The sequence below is a fragment of the Phascolarctos cinereus genome, unplaced genomic scaffold (genome assembly GCF_003287225.1).
Source record: "Phascolarctos cinereus isolate Bilbo 61053 unplaced genomic scaffold, phaCin_HiC Scaffold_5;HRSCAF=322, whole genome shotgun sequence".
Taxonomy (NCBI): domain Eukaryota; kingdom Metazoa; phylum Chordata; class Mammalia; order Diprotodontia; family Phascolarctidae; genus Phascolarctos; species Phascolarctos cinereus.
Window position 1 is genome coordinate 395,635,936 of NW_027555958.1, and position 18,096 is coordinate 395,654,031.

Below are 18,096 nucleotides of genomic sequence, written 5' to 3' on the forward strand. Positions count from 1 at the left end.
AATCTTGGATCATTGGGTTTATCAAACAAATTCCTAATGTCGTTTATTACTGTGTATTGAGCACCTAATTTATTCCACTGATTACCATTGTTTCTTAGCCACACCCAGATTGTTCTGATGATTCTCACTTTGAAATATAGTTTGAAATCTGGAACTGCTAGGCCACCTTCCTTAACATTTTTTTTCATTTATTTCCTTGATATTATTAACCTTTTATTCTTCCAGATGAATTTTATTGCTTTACTTTTTTTTTGTAGCTCTATAAAATAATTCTCTAGTGGTCTGATTGGTGTGGAATTGAATAAGTAAATCAACTTAGGTAAAATTGTCATTTTTTATTATATTGATTCAGCCTACTCAAGAACAGTTAATGATTCTCCAAATATTTACTATCTAGATCTGTCTTTATTTACGTGAAAAATGTTTTGTAATTGTGTTCCTATAATCCCTGCATTTGTCTTGGCAGGTAGACTCTCAAGAATTTTATATTGTTTACAGTTATTTAAAATGGAATGTCTCTTTCTATTGTTTCCTGCTGGCTTTGGTTGGTAGTATATAGAAATGCTTGTAATTTATGTGGGTTTATTTAATATCCTGCAACTTTGCTGAGGTTGTTAAGTATTTCAAGTAGTTTTTTAGTTGATTGCCTAGGGTTTTCATAGTATACCATCTTATCATCTACAAAGAGTGATAGTTTTCCTTCGTCATAACCTTTTTTTATTCCTTCAATATTTTTTCTTGACTTACTGCTATGGTTAGCATTTCTAGTGCAATACTGAATAATATTTGTGATTGTAGGCATTCTTGCTTCACATCTGTTCTTATTGGGAAGGCTTTAAGTTTATTCCCATTAAACATAGTGCTTACTCTTGATTTTAAATAGATAATTCTTATCATTTTAAAAAAGGCACCACTGATTGCTGTGCTTTTTAGTGTTTCAAAGAAGAAAGGGTACTGTATTTTATCACAGGTTTTTTTCTGCATCTATTAATATAATCATATGATTTTTGTTATTGATATGTCAATTATGCTGATAGTTTTCCTAATATTTAACCAGCCCTGAATTACTGGCATAAATCCCACCCAGTCATAATATATATGATCTTTGTGACATATTGCTAGTGTTTCATTTAGAAGTTTTATGTCAATATTTTTTAAGAAAATTGGTCTATGGTTTTTTCTCTGTTTTTGTTCTCCCTGAATAGGGAATCACAACAATATTTATGTCATATAAGGAATTTGGTAGGGCTTTTTCTTAGCCTATTTTTCATATTTTTTATATAATATTGTTATTAATTTTTATTTAAATGTTTGGTAGAATTCCCTTGTGAATCCATCTAGTCCCAGTGATTTTTTTCTTAGGGAGCTCTTTTATAGATTGTTCATTTTTTTTTTGTAAGATAGGATTATTTCCTCTTCTGTTAATCTAGGCAGTTTATATATATTCATCCATCGTACTTAGATTTCCAGTTTTTCTGCCATAGATTTGGCCAAAATAATTCCTAATAATTGTGTTAATTTCATCTTCATTCTTGATGTATTCACCCTTTTTATTTTTGATGCTAATAATTTAATTTTCTTGTTTCTTTTTTAAATCAAATTAGCTAGCGGTTTGTCTAATCTGTTGTTCTTCCCCCCCCCAAAAAAAATGAACTCCTAGTATTATTAATTCAGTGGGTTTTTTTTTAAACTTCCATTTTATTAATCTCTCCTTTGATTTTTGAGGGTTTACATTTTGGTGTTTAATTGGGGATTTTTAATGTGTTTTTTTGTTTTGTTTTGTTTTTTGTTTCACGTCCAATTCATTGATATGCTTGTTCTCTCTTTTACTGAGGTACATATTTATAGAGATATAAATTTTACCCTAAGTACTGCTTTGGCTGAATCCCAGAAATTTTGGAATATTTTCTCTTTATTTTCACTGTCTTTAATAAAATCATTGTTTCTATGATTTGTTTTTTGACCCATTCAATCCATAGGGTTAGATTTACCCAGTTTCTGATTAGCTTCTAATCTATTCTTACACAGCCCTTTAATCAATGTAATTTTATTGCACTATTGCCTAAAAAGGGTGCATTTAATATTTCTGCTTTTCTGTAGTAGGTTGTGAGATTTTTAAGCCCTAATACATGGTTAATTTTTGTGAAGATGCCATGTATAGCTGAGAAAAAGGTATACTCCGTTTTATTTCCATTCAATTTTTTTCAGAGATCTATCATATTTAACTTCTCTAAGATTTGACTTTTCTCCTTGACTTCTTTCTTATTTATTTTGTAGTTAGATTTATCTACTTCTGAAAGGGGAAAGTTGAGGTCCCTCATTAGTACAGTTTTAGCATCTATTTCCTTCTGCAATTTATTTAACTTTTAGGAATTTCGATACTATGTCATTTGGTTCATAAATGTTTAGTATTGATATTACTTCATTGTCTTTCATTTTACTACTTCATTCCTTTTATCAAGATGTGGTTTCCATGCTTATTTCTTTTAATTAGGTTTATATTTTCTTTTGTTTTGTCTCATATCATGATTGCTACCCCGTCTTTTTTTTTCTTTTTTATTCAACTAAAGGAAAATACATTCTTCTCCAGTCCCTTATTTTATCTGTGTTAGTGCTTCTCTGTTTCCAACATGTTTCATATAAATTATGTATTGGTGGATTCTGGTTTCTAATCCATTCTGCTATCTGCTTCCATTTTATAGGTGAGTTTATCCCATTCACAATCACAAGTATGATTGCTAAAGTGCATTGTCCTCCAACTTTTTTTTTTTTCTGTTTATCTTCTGGTTTTTTTTCCTGTCCCTTCTCTAAAGTTTATTTTGTCTCTGACCACTGCCTTCTTTTATCTGCTCTCTCTTTCATCCCCCCTCCCTTATTCCTTTTTTCTATTTATTAACACATCATATTCCTATTACCAGTTCAGTATATGTATGGGTATATATTCCACTTTTGAACCAATTTAGATGTAAGTAAGGTTCAAGTGCCCACCCCCTTATTTTCCCCCACACTTTAAAAAGTTCTTCTTTGTGCACCTTCCCTCCCCCCCCACTATTCTTCCTCTTCCTTCTCCCAGGACATTTCTCTTTTTCACCTATCCATTTTTTTTTTTGCTTCATTCCAACATAACTGAATCACTCCCACACCATCTTTCTATGTAGAATCTTTCTAACTGCCCTAAATGATAAAGTTCTTTGAATATATATGTGTCATCTTCCCAAATAGAAAGATAAACAGTTTAAACTTATTGCATCCCTTATGATTTCTCTTTCAGGTTGTTTATTTTATGCTTCTCTTGGGTCATGTATTTAAAAGTCAAATTTTCTATTTAGCTTTGGTCTTTTCATCAGGAGTGCTTGAAAATCCTTTATTTCATTAAATATTCTTTTTTTTTCCTTTGAAGGATTATATTCAGTTTTGTTGGGTAGGTTATTCTTGGTTATAATTCCAGCTCTTTTGCCTTCCAGAATTTCAGATTCCATTCCCTCTGCTCCTTTAATGAGTTGCTAAATCTTACGTTATCCTGACTTTAGTTCTGTGGTATTTTAATTTTTTTTTAATGCTTCTTGAAGTATTTTCTCTTTGACCTGGTAGCTCTGGAATTTGTCTATTCATGGGAATTTTCATTTTGGGATCTCTTTCACTTTGTGATTAGTGAATTTTTTCAATGTGATTTTTCCCTCTGATTCTAGGATGTTGGGGAACTTTTTCTTGATAATTTCTTGAAATATGATGTCTAGGCTCTTTCTTTGATCATGGCTTTCAGGGAATCTAGTAATTCTTAAGTTACATATTTTTAAATTTATTTCCAGGCCAGTTGCTATTTATTATTTTTATTTTATATCAATTATAATAATAAATATAACAAAATTATTTTATATTACATAAATAAATCATATAATTATATAAATATTTACTATTTACATTTTCTTCAATTTTTTCATTTTTTTACTCTGTTTTATTATTTCTAAATGTGTTATGGAGTCATTAGCTTTTACTTGCAATATTCTTATTCTTAAGAACTTTTTTCTTTTAGTGAATTTTTGTACCTCTCTTTCCACTTGGCCAGTTCTAATTTTTAAGAAGCTATTTTCATCAGTGAATTTTTGTTTCTGTTCTTACATTTGGCCCAGTCTGTTTTTAAAAATTAATTAATTTATTTTTAGTTTTCAACGTTCACTTTCACAAGATTTTAAGTTTCAACTTTTCTCCCCATCTCATCACTCCTCCTACCGCAAGATGGCATGCATTCTGAATACCCCTTCCTCTAATCTGCCCTCCCTTCTATCTCTCCTCCCCTTCTCTTATTCCCTTCACCTTTAATTTTCCTGTAGGGCAGGGTAGATTTCTATACCCCATTTCCTGTATATCTTATTTCCCAGTTGCATGTGAAAACAATTTTTTTTTTAACTTTTGCTTTTAAAACTTTGGGTTCCAAATTTTCTCCCTTCCTCCCTCCACACCCATTCTCATTGAGAAGGCAAGCAACTCCATACAGGTTATACATGTGTAGTCATGCAAAACACTTCCATAGTAGTCATGTTGTGAAGAACTAGGTATATTTCCCTTCATCCTATCCCACCCACCATTTATTCTATTCTTTCTTTTGACCCTGTCCTTCCTTAGAAGTGTTTGCTTTTGATTATTTCCTCCCCCAATCTGTCCTCCCTTCTATCATCCCCTTCCTCTCTTGTCCCCTTCCCCTCCTATTTTCCTGTAGGGTATGATAGATTTCCATACCCAATTGAGTGTGTATGTTATTCTCTCCTTAAACCAAATCTGATGAAAATAAGATTCACTCATTCCCTCTCACCTTCCCCCATTTCCTCTGCATTATAAAAGGCTTTTCTTGTCTGTTTTATGTGAGATACCCCATTCTACCTCTCCCTTTCTCCTTCTCCCAGTATAATCCCCTCTCCCGCATTAATTTTATTCTCCAGATATAACCCTTGCATCTTCAACTCACCCTGTGCCCTCTATCTATACATCCATCTATCTATCTATCTATCTGTCTATCTATCTATCTATCTATCTATCTATCTATCTATCTATCTATCTACCTATCTATCTATCTGTATACATACATACATATATTTTTTCTCCCTCCAACTACTCTAATACTGACAAAGGACTCATGAGTTACAAATATCATCTTTCCATGCAGAATGTAAACAGTTCAACCTTAATGAGTCCCTTATAATTTCTTTTTCCTGTTTACCTCTTCATGTTTCACTTGAGTCTTGTATCTGAAAGTCAAATTTTCTATTCAGCTCTGGTCTTTTCATTAAGAATGCTTGAAAGTCCTCTATTTCACTGAATGTCAAATTTTTCCCCTGAACAATTATTCTCAGTTTTTCTGGGTAGGTGATTACTTTAGTTATAAACTCCTTGTTAAGGTAGGGGGTCTCCTTCTAGTTTGGAGAATATACTGTCTCAAGCTTCAGGAGTTTTGTGCAGCTGTTTTCAGAGATACTTCTAGGGACCTGTAAATTTTTAGTTCTCCCAAGGTGGTATGAACAAGGGTGAGGTGTTCACTCCTTTCCTGGCCTATGGTCTGGTCTATGAATGACACAAGCACTCTTTTATGTCTTGGAACTGTGAGGATGATTTCATCTTCACCACCACTATAAGCTCCACTATGCCAGCACTCCTTCTTGCCCCAGGACTGCCATCCAGAACTGTGATCCTGATCAAAGCACAGGCAAAGTAACAGCAGAGACATCCCTGTAATCCCCCTCTGACCAGCCACTTGATTCCCCCTCAGTCTATGGGCCAAAAGCTCTCAAGGCAGCCACCACCCTGTGGCCACACTCAGGCACTGGGGCTGGGACTGCACTTCTCTCTAACTGTGGACACAGACTTTCCCTACTGACCTTCTAAGTTCTCTTTGGCATTCAGGTTTTGAGAAGTCTGGAAACCACTAGAGCTGCCCTTGATTCAGTCCTCTGAGGTCTACTCTAGGTTTGCTGAGACCTGCCTTGCCTGCACACCCATGCCAAACTGCGCTCTTCTACCCACCTTGTGAAATATACCTTTCTGATCAATCACCCAGGTTGTCTTGGACTGGAAATTTGTTTCGCTTTGTCTTTTTGTGGGTTCTGCTGCTTTAGAATTTGTTTAGGGCCTTTTTTTTTTGCAGGTATTTGGAGGGTCTTAGGGGGAGCTCAAGCAAGTTATTGCTTTCACTCTGCCATCTTGGCTCTGTCCTGGTTCCCCCCCCCCCCCATTTTCAGGTGTTATTTTCTTCAGTATTTTTTTGCCTCTTTTTTTTTGTCCTTTAATAGTATTTTCATAATTTTCTTCATTTGATTTCATTTCGTTATCTAATTTTCCCTCTAATTCTCTATCTGATTTTGAAAAAAAAAATTAAGCTCTTCCATGAAATTTTATTGGGCTTATATCCAATTCACATTTTTCTTTGAAATTTTATTTGTAGCTGTTTTGACTTCGTTGTCTTATTCTGAGATTTTATCTTGATCTTCCCTGTTACCATAGTAGCTTTTCTGGGTCAGGTCCTCTTTTGTTGCTGTTTGTTTATTTTTCCACCCTGTTTCTTGATTTGGCACTTATTGTTAATGTTGGGCCCTGTTCCTGATGTAGAGAGGAGAGAAGGTGGAGGGACAGTATTTCAAGCTTCAGGCTTTTTCATGCTGTTGTTTTCAGAGTTAGTTCCAGGGTGTGGGAAATTGTTGGTGTTTTCTGGGTGGCGTGATCTGGAAAGAGGCTATCTTGGTTTTTTCCTCGCATCGTTAACCAGGAAGATCTCCTGAAATCTTGGATTAGAGTCAGTACTGTTCCTCAGGTCTCTTTCCTTGGGACCAGAAAAAGTACTTTTCCCCTGATCTTTTGAGGCTGGAACTGTTATTGCTTCTCAGGGTTTCCATTGCCTCAATCAGAAATGCCCCTCTTCACTCTTAAATGACGGTTCAGAAATAGATTTAAACAGTTGACTTTACAACAAGTGCCCCTCAGTGTTCCTACTCCCTCTTGCTCTAAAGTGTTCCTCTCTGTCCTTGAACTGTGACCCAGGAATGGGTATAGGCAGTGGGGTTGCCTAAAGAGCATCTGGCTCTCCATCCAGTGGTAGCAAAGTGGTATCCTGTAATCTTTTTTCTCTTTCCTTTCTCCCTCCCTTCCTCCCTCCCTCCTTCCTTCCTCCCTCCCTCCTTCCTTCCTCCCTCCCTCCCTCCCTCCCTCCCTCCTTTCTTCCTTCCTTCCTTCCTTCCTTCCTTCCTTCCTTCCTTCCTTCCTTCCTTCCTTCCTTCCTTCCTTCCTTCCTTCCTTCCTTCCTTCCTTCCTTCCTTCCTTTCTATTTTGGACAAAGACTAGGAATCTTTATTCAGATCAGCAAACTTACATTCCTCAAGCCTTAGACTTCGGGCAGGTCTTTTTAGGAACAGGGAAAGAGGGAGGAGAAAAGAGAAAGCAAGGCCAACCCACTTCCCTGGATATCCCCTCCAGCCTCCAACCTTATCTCAGGCTACTGGGTAAAGAAGAGAATAGGTGGAAGAGAATGCCAAGAAGGGAGAGATGAAGGGAAAAAAGAGGCACCTGCCAAGGAGAGGCCTACCCAGATGTGTGGCTTTCAAAGTCCAGCTGTGGCTAGGTCAGCAGATACCACAGGCCCCTCCCCATAAATTAAGTCCCCACAGTAGCATGGCTGGCAGTGGGGGAAGCAGGAAGAACAACCTTGTGGAAGAGAAATTGGTCCCATATTCAGCTGCTTTCAAGGCAGTGCAATACCTTGGCTTAAAGAATGGATATGAGGGTGCAAATTCCCCAATGAGAGTACAATCCAGGGTAGGAGAATGAAAAAGTGTTGAATGGGTCAAGTACCCTACAGATTTGGTCCAGTTTTGTTGATTTAGGGGTAAAGGAGTGTATTATATCAAGTTCAAAGTAAAAAGGTACTGACTCAGCACATGTAGGCACAACAGAAGTAGTGCCACCAATGGATAGAGAGTAGGGGCGAAGAGGAAAAGTTGGGAACAGAAGGGGCTTGAGAGTTCTACTCACTTCCTGGGAATATATTAACCATTCAAGGGAGGGTAAGGAAGAGTTGATCAGAGGATCTGGCTTTGTATCCCATAACCAGTCATGCCTGCCTGAGATGCCTTGTGACTGGTGCCCATTTGCAGCCCAGTGACATTCTTGCCCTCCTACAGTTGGCTGTGGGTGAAGTTTCAGGGATTTTCCTTGGACTTCTTAAGGAATTAGTTAGGATCTCCAAAGAAGAACCCATTACCCCAAGTTTCTGACAGCCCACCAAGGTTCATCAGTGTCTGTGGCATTCAGGCCATATTCTTTCCTTTCCAGAGGTCCACAGTTAGGAAGATAACAGTGGCATTGATGCCTTAGCACTCTGTGGCATGCAGGAACTGAGAAATCTGTTCCATCTGATTGAAGGCCATGCCTGAAGCCTGGATCTTCTTTACTAGGCCTTGGCCTTCAGAGTATAATCCATTGATGGGCTCAGATAGCACCATCCTTGAGCCATCCTTGAGCCAGTTTTGGAAATTCTCTTGCTCAGGCTGGGGCCACCTGACATTCCTGCGGCACTATGCAGGTAATTCACTGAATGAGCATCTGCTCCAGGTCAGCATCACGATGCTTCTCAATTTTCTGCTGTACCTCCTGGCTCAGTCCATAATCAGGTTCCCTGTTGGCCATTCTGAAATGGTGATGCAGGTATCTTCACCGTGGGACAGTGGATGGAAAGTGGAGTGGCCTGAGATGTGGTCGATAGTGAGTTCCTGTAAAGTCTTTCTAACCATTTGCCAGGTCCCCCTACTGTCTCTGGCTGGAGAGCTCCTGAAATTGCTGCTGCTTCTGTCACCACCACCTAGTCCCACCACTACTGTTTCATTCTTGTGGTCAGCCTCCTCCACTGTCACAGATCTCTCTTTCTGACCTCTTATTTTGCCTTAGGCTGGACAGATATCTCACTCTAATCTGTTCTTCTTACCTCTGCCACTACAGAATTCAGTTTGAGGTGTTATTTTTTAAAGTACTTTTTGGAGGGGAATGTTGAGAGAACTTGACTGAGTGCTTCAATTGATCATTGATTGGTAAAATAGACTAGACTTTCAATTCTGTTTTTCTGGTTATGTTTAAGTTAAATTGATGACTCATTTTTTTGGTTACGCTTTAGGTAAAACCTTATTTTTTCATAATGCCCATGAAGCATTCTCTGATTTCAGTAGCCAATAAGGTCTTTTGTATATAATTGTTCACTAATTTTTTTCTCATATCTTACTTTTGTTTTGTGTGCTACCGTCACCAAAGAATTCATCACTGAATTATTAGCTTTTTGGCCTCTCCTTACATAGTCTGGGTCTTGGAAAACCTATTTGTCCTGCTTTTAGAGCCATATTCAAAGCCTTTTGAACATAGCAAAATCTGCCAGAACCTTGGATTTGCTGGCATAGCCTTTGACATTCAGAGTCACCTCTATGACATTATAAGATTTTGAAGCAGGATTCTGAGCTTATTTATCATATTATGTGAGACAGACAATACAATTGGATAGTCAATTGGGCCCCTAATTGACTAGTTGTCTCAACTGACTTAATGAATTTACAAAATTCCTTTAGCAACATCCACTGGTTCCCAGAAACAAAAGATTATTTTAATAGGAATTTTCTAAGAATGTTGCAAGACACAGAATAATTATTACCGTATCTGAGAAATTAAAATGAATATTACATGGTAGAAAATGGAGTAGCCTATGGTAGATGTAGATAAGCTGCAAGAGAGAAAAAGCCAATGAGGAATTCTGAAGAATATTAATGAAATATAAAATCAGGTAAATATAAGACAGAAAGATAAATAGCCATGTGACATGGACCAATGATACAAGTGGATTTCCAGAGTTTTCCACTGGTATCCTTGAGATGTTAGGAAAAAGAGAGGAAGGTCTGTAGTGCAATGGATATAAAGATTTATGGGACAACATGGAGCTAAGCCACACAGGATGGGCAGATATAGATGGAATTGTGATCTGCACAGTTGGAGTATATATCAAAACTAATCATTTGAGTATATATACATGCATATGTATATATACTCGATTTATTCTGAAATTATACATATGTATGTATATATATGTATATACACACACATACACACATGCACATACACACATACATACATACATGTGTGTGTGTGTGTGTGTGTGTGTGTATTTAGTTAGTTAGTTGGTTTGTTAGTTTTGTCTTCCCAATTGGATTATAAATTTTTGTTTTTATTTTTGGGCAGGGACCATGTCTTATAATTCTTCTTTTTCTTCTTTAATGCTGGGCACAATGTTAGTCTCATTAAATCCTTGATTGAAAATGTCACAACACTGTTAACCAATATATACTTAATTATTTCCATTGAGGAACTTGCAAAGTTATCAATTTGAATACTCCTTTCAGAACTACAGATTATAAAATATCTGTCCATTCTTCCCTGTTTGATTCTTATCCATGTCTTGTAAATCCAAAGAAAGAGATATAAAATTAAAATGTCTTTGTGATTAAACTTTTTTTTCCTGAAAAACATTGCCAATGGAAATGTAAATGATAGATTAATTTATTAGCTTTCCCTTGTTCTTTTCTGTTGGAGAGAATAGTATTCATTATTTAGGCATGAAACATTTTATAATATTATATACATCAGCTCTGAAAGGGATATTGAAAAGCAACAAGTGCCTACAGAAATAATTTTGTTGTAAAAAAAAATGATATATAGAGTCTGAATATTGGGTTTTGGGTTTGTTTATTGTCTGATTATAATGTTCATTGTCTGAATGTTGTTTTTATCAAATAAATGATTGATTTTTTTTTCTTGTGGTGTGCCCCATGAGTTTATTCAAACACACATCTCCCTTTGATGTGAATAAAAGCTTTATGCTCAGATTATCTCAGCAGGACAAGTAACAACAGATATAATAAAAGTGATCATACTTGGAATATATTTACCACTTTTTGAATATATAAGCTCCATAAACACACATATACTCTTTCTATACAACCTACTTAGAGATTGGTTGGGAAGCTGAAGTTATTTTTCCCTATTACACATCTTGGAAATTAAGACAGATGATATTTTAGTATCTTAAAGAAGATCTGGTCCAAACTCTTGATTTTATTGATTAAAAAAACCTCTCAACCAATGAGATTAAGTGATTTTGCTATAGTCATACAACTATAGTTCATTGTAGAGCTAAGAATAAAACCTGGGTCCTTTGCCATTTAGTTCTATGATCTTTTTATTATGTCACGCCGTGTCAACTGTAATGCATATATTTAGTTGCTGATTGGTAGCATATACTGATGGTCAGAACTCTCTAACTCCAAGAAAAGCTGTGAATTGGGATGATCCCATATAATGTGGTTATGGTCAGTTTTCAATTGATCAACAAACAGTAATTTTAATTACTATGTAAAAACACTTGTTAAAGTGCTAGAGGTATAAAGACAAAAATGAAACCATCACTTCTCTCAAGGAAATTATATTCTATTAGGGGAACTATGAGTCTGAATATAAGTAATACAAAATACACGCAAAATAAATTCAAGGCAATTTTGGGAGAAAACTATAGCAGTCGAGATGATAAAGAAGCCAGGGATTTTAAGAGGTAGAGGTTATAAGGAACTGTAAGGCATAGTGTTGTGTGTGGGAAGTATGTTTTGCAAAGGCACAGATATGGAAGATAGAATGTCATTTGAGAGTATCTTTTTAATGCATCGAAGAAGGACTGAAGTGAGGTAAATTTAATAGACAAGTCTGGAAAAATAGGCTTGAATTAGGTTCTGTAAAGATTTCAGTGGCAAACAGAGAAGTATATATGTTTATTCCTTGAGGCAATAGGAAACCACCATATGTTCTAACCCCGATTAATCCCTTCCTTGGGAGCATCTGATTACACAGAGAGGTTCTGGGTAGGAAAGTGATATGGTGTGACCTGTGTTTCAGAAATATCATTTTGGCCTCTATGTGAAAGATATATATTGGAGAAGAGAGATACTTGAGGCAAGGAAAACAATTTAGAATAGTCTAGAAAAGATGTCATGAAGACGTGAAATGGGCTAGTGGCTTTGTAAGTGGAGAAAAAGGAATTGTGAGAAAAGTTGTGAAGACAGTATCAGAAGGACTAGGCAGCCAGTTGGGTTGTGGGGATGAGGCGAAGTGGGGAATTGAGCATGGCTCTGGAGTTGTTCTGTCTTGAGTGACAAGACTCTATGAGTTCTGTCTTGGACATAATGAGTTTGAGTTATCTTCAGGATATCTAGTTCTAAAAGTTATATAGGTAGCGTATGACTGGAATTAAGGGAGGAAGAATGGGGATAGAAGAAGGAAGAAGGAGAGGAGATGAAGGGTAGTTAGCAGGCTTAAAACCTGTAGGGAGAACAAAAAGAAGGAAGACTGATAGAAGTCAATGGATTTGGCAATTAAAAGGTCATTGGTAAATTTGGAGAGAACAATTTAATAAATGATGAGGTCAGAAGTTAGATTGGAAGTTAAATTAATCCCACAACTTACAGCTTGTAGGCTTAGTTGAATTAATTAAAAGCTAATTAAAAAGACCATTTTGAAAGGCAGTTTATGAATGACCAGAGTTTTCCTGATGCAGTTTTTTTACCCCTCTCCCAACACTGGAACAATAAGACCATTCCTCATTTGGTAATACTTGAAGATTGGCTTTCCCTAAAAGGAGACAAAGCTGTGTCTTGGCTCCAGCACATGCAGCTTCCAGGTCACCTAAAAGCATTAAAAAGTGCCTCCAGACACAGGCAGACTCTTGGATTTCTGAAAACCACACTGTTTGCCATGTCTTTCACTACATTTTCCCTGTGGAGATGAAAGGGGTACCTTTATTGAAGCTAAGGGCCACTATATCGTTAGGCATGTCTTTGCTTTGTTAGGGCAAAGTCAAACTTTAAGCTAACTGTTCAGTGACTTATGAGTGTCTCATCTTGTCCTAATATGGAACCTAGATTAAGAGAGTCCTGGCATTAGAATGCCTCTGACACCTTCCATAGAGACTAACCCAGATATTTTACCTTTTCCATGAGAATTCCTATTGCCACATAGAAGTACAGGAGCATGTTTCAAACTTGGTTTTAGAATTATTTCACTCAAAACTTGTACAGAACTTTGGGCATGATCCTGGAAAAGAGCTTGAAGTTAGCTTGGAGCTAGATATTGTTGGCTTATAAAACTTACTATGGTTATTAGTATAATATGTGTATATATATATATATATATGTATATACATATATATATGTATATACATATATATATGTATATGTGTGTGTATATTCTACAGAGCTTTAATAAGCCTCAAATAATATAATCTGTGCAAATAAGATATGAGTGCTTTGCAAAATGCTTTGTAAATTTCAGTTATTATTGCTATGATGATGATCAATTAAGGTATCATATACTATTATTATCATCATTATTATGTTAATTAAGGTCAAATTGAAGGTTAGTAGTTTTATTGTTCTTGGGACTATGACAATGATAGCATAGAGAGAATACAGCTGTCTATGCACCCTGAAAAATATCTAGAAAATCTATTCCGCTTTGGACCACATGACAGAATATCCTGTTGCTAAAACAAAATGTAAATCTTCTGGTGTGGCATATTGGTAAAATTTGGAGAAGGTTTCTGAGAGGAAGGAGCTTTCCCTATTTGTCTTTCCACAGGAGGTTTACTTAACATTTCCCTGAGTTTCCTGGTTGCCTTATCACAGTTTCAAGTTGTAGATGGCTTGCCCATTATATCTCTTCTCATCTCTTAAGGTCCCATCTGACCTCTTCAGCTTTTATAAAATGTCAAAAATGTCAGGTTCACTCTTCTTTTAGCTTCTAATCTTCCTCTTGAATATGTCCTTCTTTAATGGGTTGTCAGACTCATCTCTCTGTGAGAAGAGAAGGCTAATACATTCTCACATTCTAGTCAAACTGGCCTATTCTCTGTGTCTCAGATATGACATTCCATATCCCATCTTTATGTCTTTCCTTATCCCTTAGAAGCCTTACCTTTATAAATATTATGGTCATCTAAGTTCTTTGAAAAATCCAGTGCAACAAATGTTGATAAGTAAAACATAGTCATTAATATATTATTTAAGGAATCTTCACACTACAAAGATTATCCCTTATGATTGAAATGACATACTATCTAAGAACATAGGAATATATGGACCAGCTTATAGGAAGGATTAAAACAAGTATTCCTTACTACTATATGCCAGTCACTTTTTACTGAGTGCTTTATGAATATTATCTCATTTGAACCTCTAATAACCTTGGGAAATAGGTGGTAGTATGATTTTCCTCCCATTTTACAGATGAGGGAGGTGGGGCAAACAGAGGTAAAATGGCTTACCTGGGGTCACATAGCTAATAAAGTGTTTGAAGCTGTTTGAACTATTTTCCTTATTCAATGCCCAGTGTTCTAGCTACTGTGCCAACTTCATGCCCATTAAAAAGTTTTTTTTTCCTGTTTTTACCCCTAAAATGTTAAGGTGGCAGGTGGGGGGCATAGAGGTGGTGGTGGGGGACATTGGACTCATCACATATGTGTGTGTGTGTGTGTGTGTGTGTGTGTGTGTGTGTGTGTGTATGTATTGGCAATTTGGGTTAAGTGACTTGCCCAGAGTCACTTGCTAGTGAGTGTTATGTGTCTGAGACCAGATTTGAACTCAACTCCTCCTGACTCCAGGGCCAATGCTCCATCCACAGTGCCATGTAGCTGCCCCCTCCTGACATATTTATTTTTAACAATGCAGACTGCATGCATTACTTCAGTTTGATTCAAATGTTAGCACAAGTTGCATTCGAAAAACAAAATGTCATTTTAGAAAGACAGCTCACAAGAAAGAATAGCCAAGTTATAGTGGAATACAGTAAAGAAATAATATGTAGGGGTTTTTTTTAATCCTTTTAAGTTTCAACTTTATCAGTCCCTCACAGGAGTCACTTGAAATTTTACATGACTTGCTTCAATTTAGGCTTGATTCTTTCATTCTAAAGAAATCTCTTCCAAGTAAGTTTACCTTGGAGATCAGTTCTAGGAAACTGTTGTTGAATGAAAAAAAATGTGCTGACCTTTGAAGAATAAAAATTTAAGATCATTGAAGAGTCACCATTGACTTTTTAAAACAAATCTTTTAAGAAAAGGAACTGCTTTTGAAATGACTCTCAATGGTAAGATCCAATTTTCAATTACTATTTTCACTTGAAAACTAGTAGGTGAAAAATTTTTAAATTCAAACTATCTATTTTTGCTTAAAAGGAGAAAATAGTAGAGGAACCATTTTAATGCCAAAAACTGTGTTTAAAACAATCATAGTCTAATCTTGGATTAAGAATCATAAAATCGCATAATAGTGGTAATAATAACTATTTGTAGAGTGCTTTAATGTTTGCAAAGTGCTTTACCAATATTATCCCATTTGATCCTTAAGACAACCCTGTGAGGTAGGTGCTATTATTATGTCCAGTTTACAGTTGAGGAGAATGAAGCTGACAGAGTTTAAGTGATTTGCTTGTGGTCACACAATTAACAAAAATCTGAAAACAGATTCAAACTGAAGTCATCCTAGGTTCAATGTTCTATACAATGTGCTACCTAGCATGGATCATAGTTAAAGTAAAATCTAGATTGTGCACTACTAAATATGGTGACATATTTTATAAATTACTATTTTATCAGTAGTTCAAAAATGTTGTTTGAATTGACTTTTTCCTCCACATCCAGAGAAAGAAATACGGAATCTGAATGTAGATGGAAGCATACTATTTGCTCTCATTTTCCTTTGTTGTTTTGTTTTATTGCTTCATTCTCGTGGTTCTTCCCATTAGTTCTAATTATTCCTTACATCATAACTAATGGGAAATATGCTTAACGTGAATGTATATATAGAGCCTATATCAGATTGTATGCACTTGAGAGGGGGGAGGGAGAGAAAATTTAAAACTCAAAATCTTATGGAAGTGAATGTTGAAAAATAAAAATAATTTTAAAAATTTAAAAGATGACCTTTTCCCCAAAGGTGATATTTCAGTTCAATACAACAAATACCTTTTAAGCTCATACTATGTTCCAGTCAATTTGGAAATTGTTGGTGATATCAGTTTCAAATCTAACAGCAGAATTTTGATTATGAGCACTAATAATAATAACTCATATGAATATAGTTCTTTAAAGTTTGCAAAGTGCTTTGTATGTGTTACCTCAATTGGTACCTATGACATTCTTAAGAGATGGGAGGTATTAAATGCCCATTTTACAAATGTGTAAACAGGCTCAAAGCAGTTAAATGAACTGGCCAAGATCATACAGCTACTAAATGTTTAAGGCGAGATTTGAAACCAAGTATTCCTTATTCGAAGTTTAGAACTCTGTTCATTGGAACATTAATTTGACTAATACAAACTAGTAAATAATCCATCATTAACAGTATATGATGAACCTCAGAACACATGATCAAGAGGGGTAGGAGGTGAAAAGCCATCTTCATTAATACTGTGAATCAATCAGTCAGCCTTTTAAAGTACCCACTATGCATCAAGCTCAGTGCGAGGTATTGAGGATGCAAATAAAAGAGTGAGGTTTTCCCTGCCTTCGAGGAGTTTATATTATTACTTGGGGGTGGGAGTGAGGGCAGAGATACAGCACAGAGATCATAATATCCAAAAAAGGCAGCTTTGATCTGGGTAATCACAAGGATTGTAAGTGGAGCCCCAGCCTGGTAGATTGTCAAATCGTTTCTGTTGACAATGACAGTATTGCTTTGAATGTTATGTCCTGAGGAAAATGCAAGCAGCTATGGAGTCATGGGGGTAGATGGGTGGCTAATGCATCTTCAGAGCAGGTTCCTACATTATATGGATCCTGATGTCCTGGTTGATGGTAGTATGGAATGAATCATGGTCTGTTGAGTTTGGGAATGGATAGAAATAGAGGGCTGAAGAGAAGGACAGAAATTTTCCCATGGTTTCTTTAATGCCTTCCTTGTAAATGCTGCCTTGCAGCCTGGCATAAAAGGTAAAGCATCAGCTTTGCAGGCGGTTGGCCTGGGGTTCACATCTTGCCTACACAAACTGGCCATGTCATCAAGTCACATCACTGATCACTGAGGGGAAACTTTTCTTACCAGGAGTTACCTACATTGATTTGGATCCATATTCCTTCTTACACACACACACACACACACACACACACACACACACATACACACACACATACACACACACACAAACACAAAAAACAGAACAGAACCACAAACCAGAAGTACGCATCAAAGCAACACATGTTTTAGGTAAAGGAAACTTGATTTCATTGAATTAGAGATTTAAACAAATGCTGAGAGAGCTTGCTTTCTCACTGTCTGTGTTGGTCGATACCATTCTCATTTCTTTGTTTTCTGACAATCTCATCCTAGATGAACACGTATCAAAAGATGTCTGACATTCTGCCTGTCCAAGGTTTTTGTGACAAGTAAATATTTCCAGTTCTACTGTCTATATACACAGTCCCATAGTACAAATCTCTAAAGCACCTAAAGAGGAATTCTAGAAACTCATGGTACCTAAACTATTCCCCTTTGTCTTAAGGACAGCTTCACTCTATTCTTACAACAGATTGGGAATCAACTGCAAAAGAAAAAACTCGTTGAACTTTCTGATAAGCCATTCTTAAATGGTTTCTTTTCAGAATACAACACTTCCATTTATGACTGCTTAAAAGCAGAATGCTTAATTTTGAATAAGTAACCAACATCATTTCCAAGACTGATAATAGCCAAAGGATAATCAAACTAAATTGTAAAATTTAATGGGAAGTAATGCTACTGACATTTGTGTCACTTACCCACTCCCAAATCCATTGTTTTTACTTAACTATTCATCAAAATAGTGTGAGTTGGGAAGTTTGATTTCCTAACATTATTATATCCAATTCTACATCATCGTGTAAGAAGCAACCTTTTGACCGTTTCACATTGTGAATTTTTTATGATCAGCTATTTGTACTCTTTACTGTAGCTCTTTCCTACCTCAAATGAGTACATCATTAAGTAGAAAGGCTCCAAAAAATGT

General features: G+C 36.1%; 1 protein-coding gene and 1 pseudogene across 1 annotated transcript in view; one reads left to right on the top strand and one right to left on the bottom strand.

Moving 5' to 3' along the window:
• BRINP3 (BMP/retinoic acid inducible neural specific 3) overlaps window positions 1-18,096 on the top strand; it is a 505,257-nt gene that overhangs the window by 146,379 nt on the left and 340,782 nt on the right.
• On the bottom strand, window positions 8,061-8,667 carry LOC110206880 (transgelin-2 pseudogene; annotated as a pseudogene).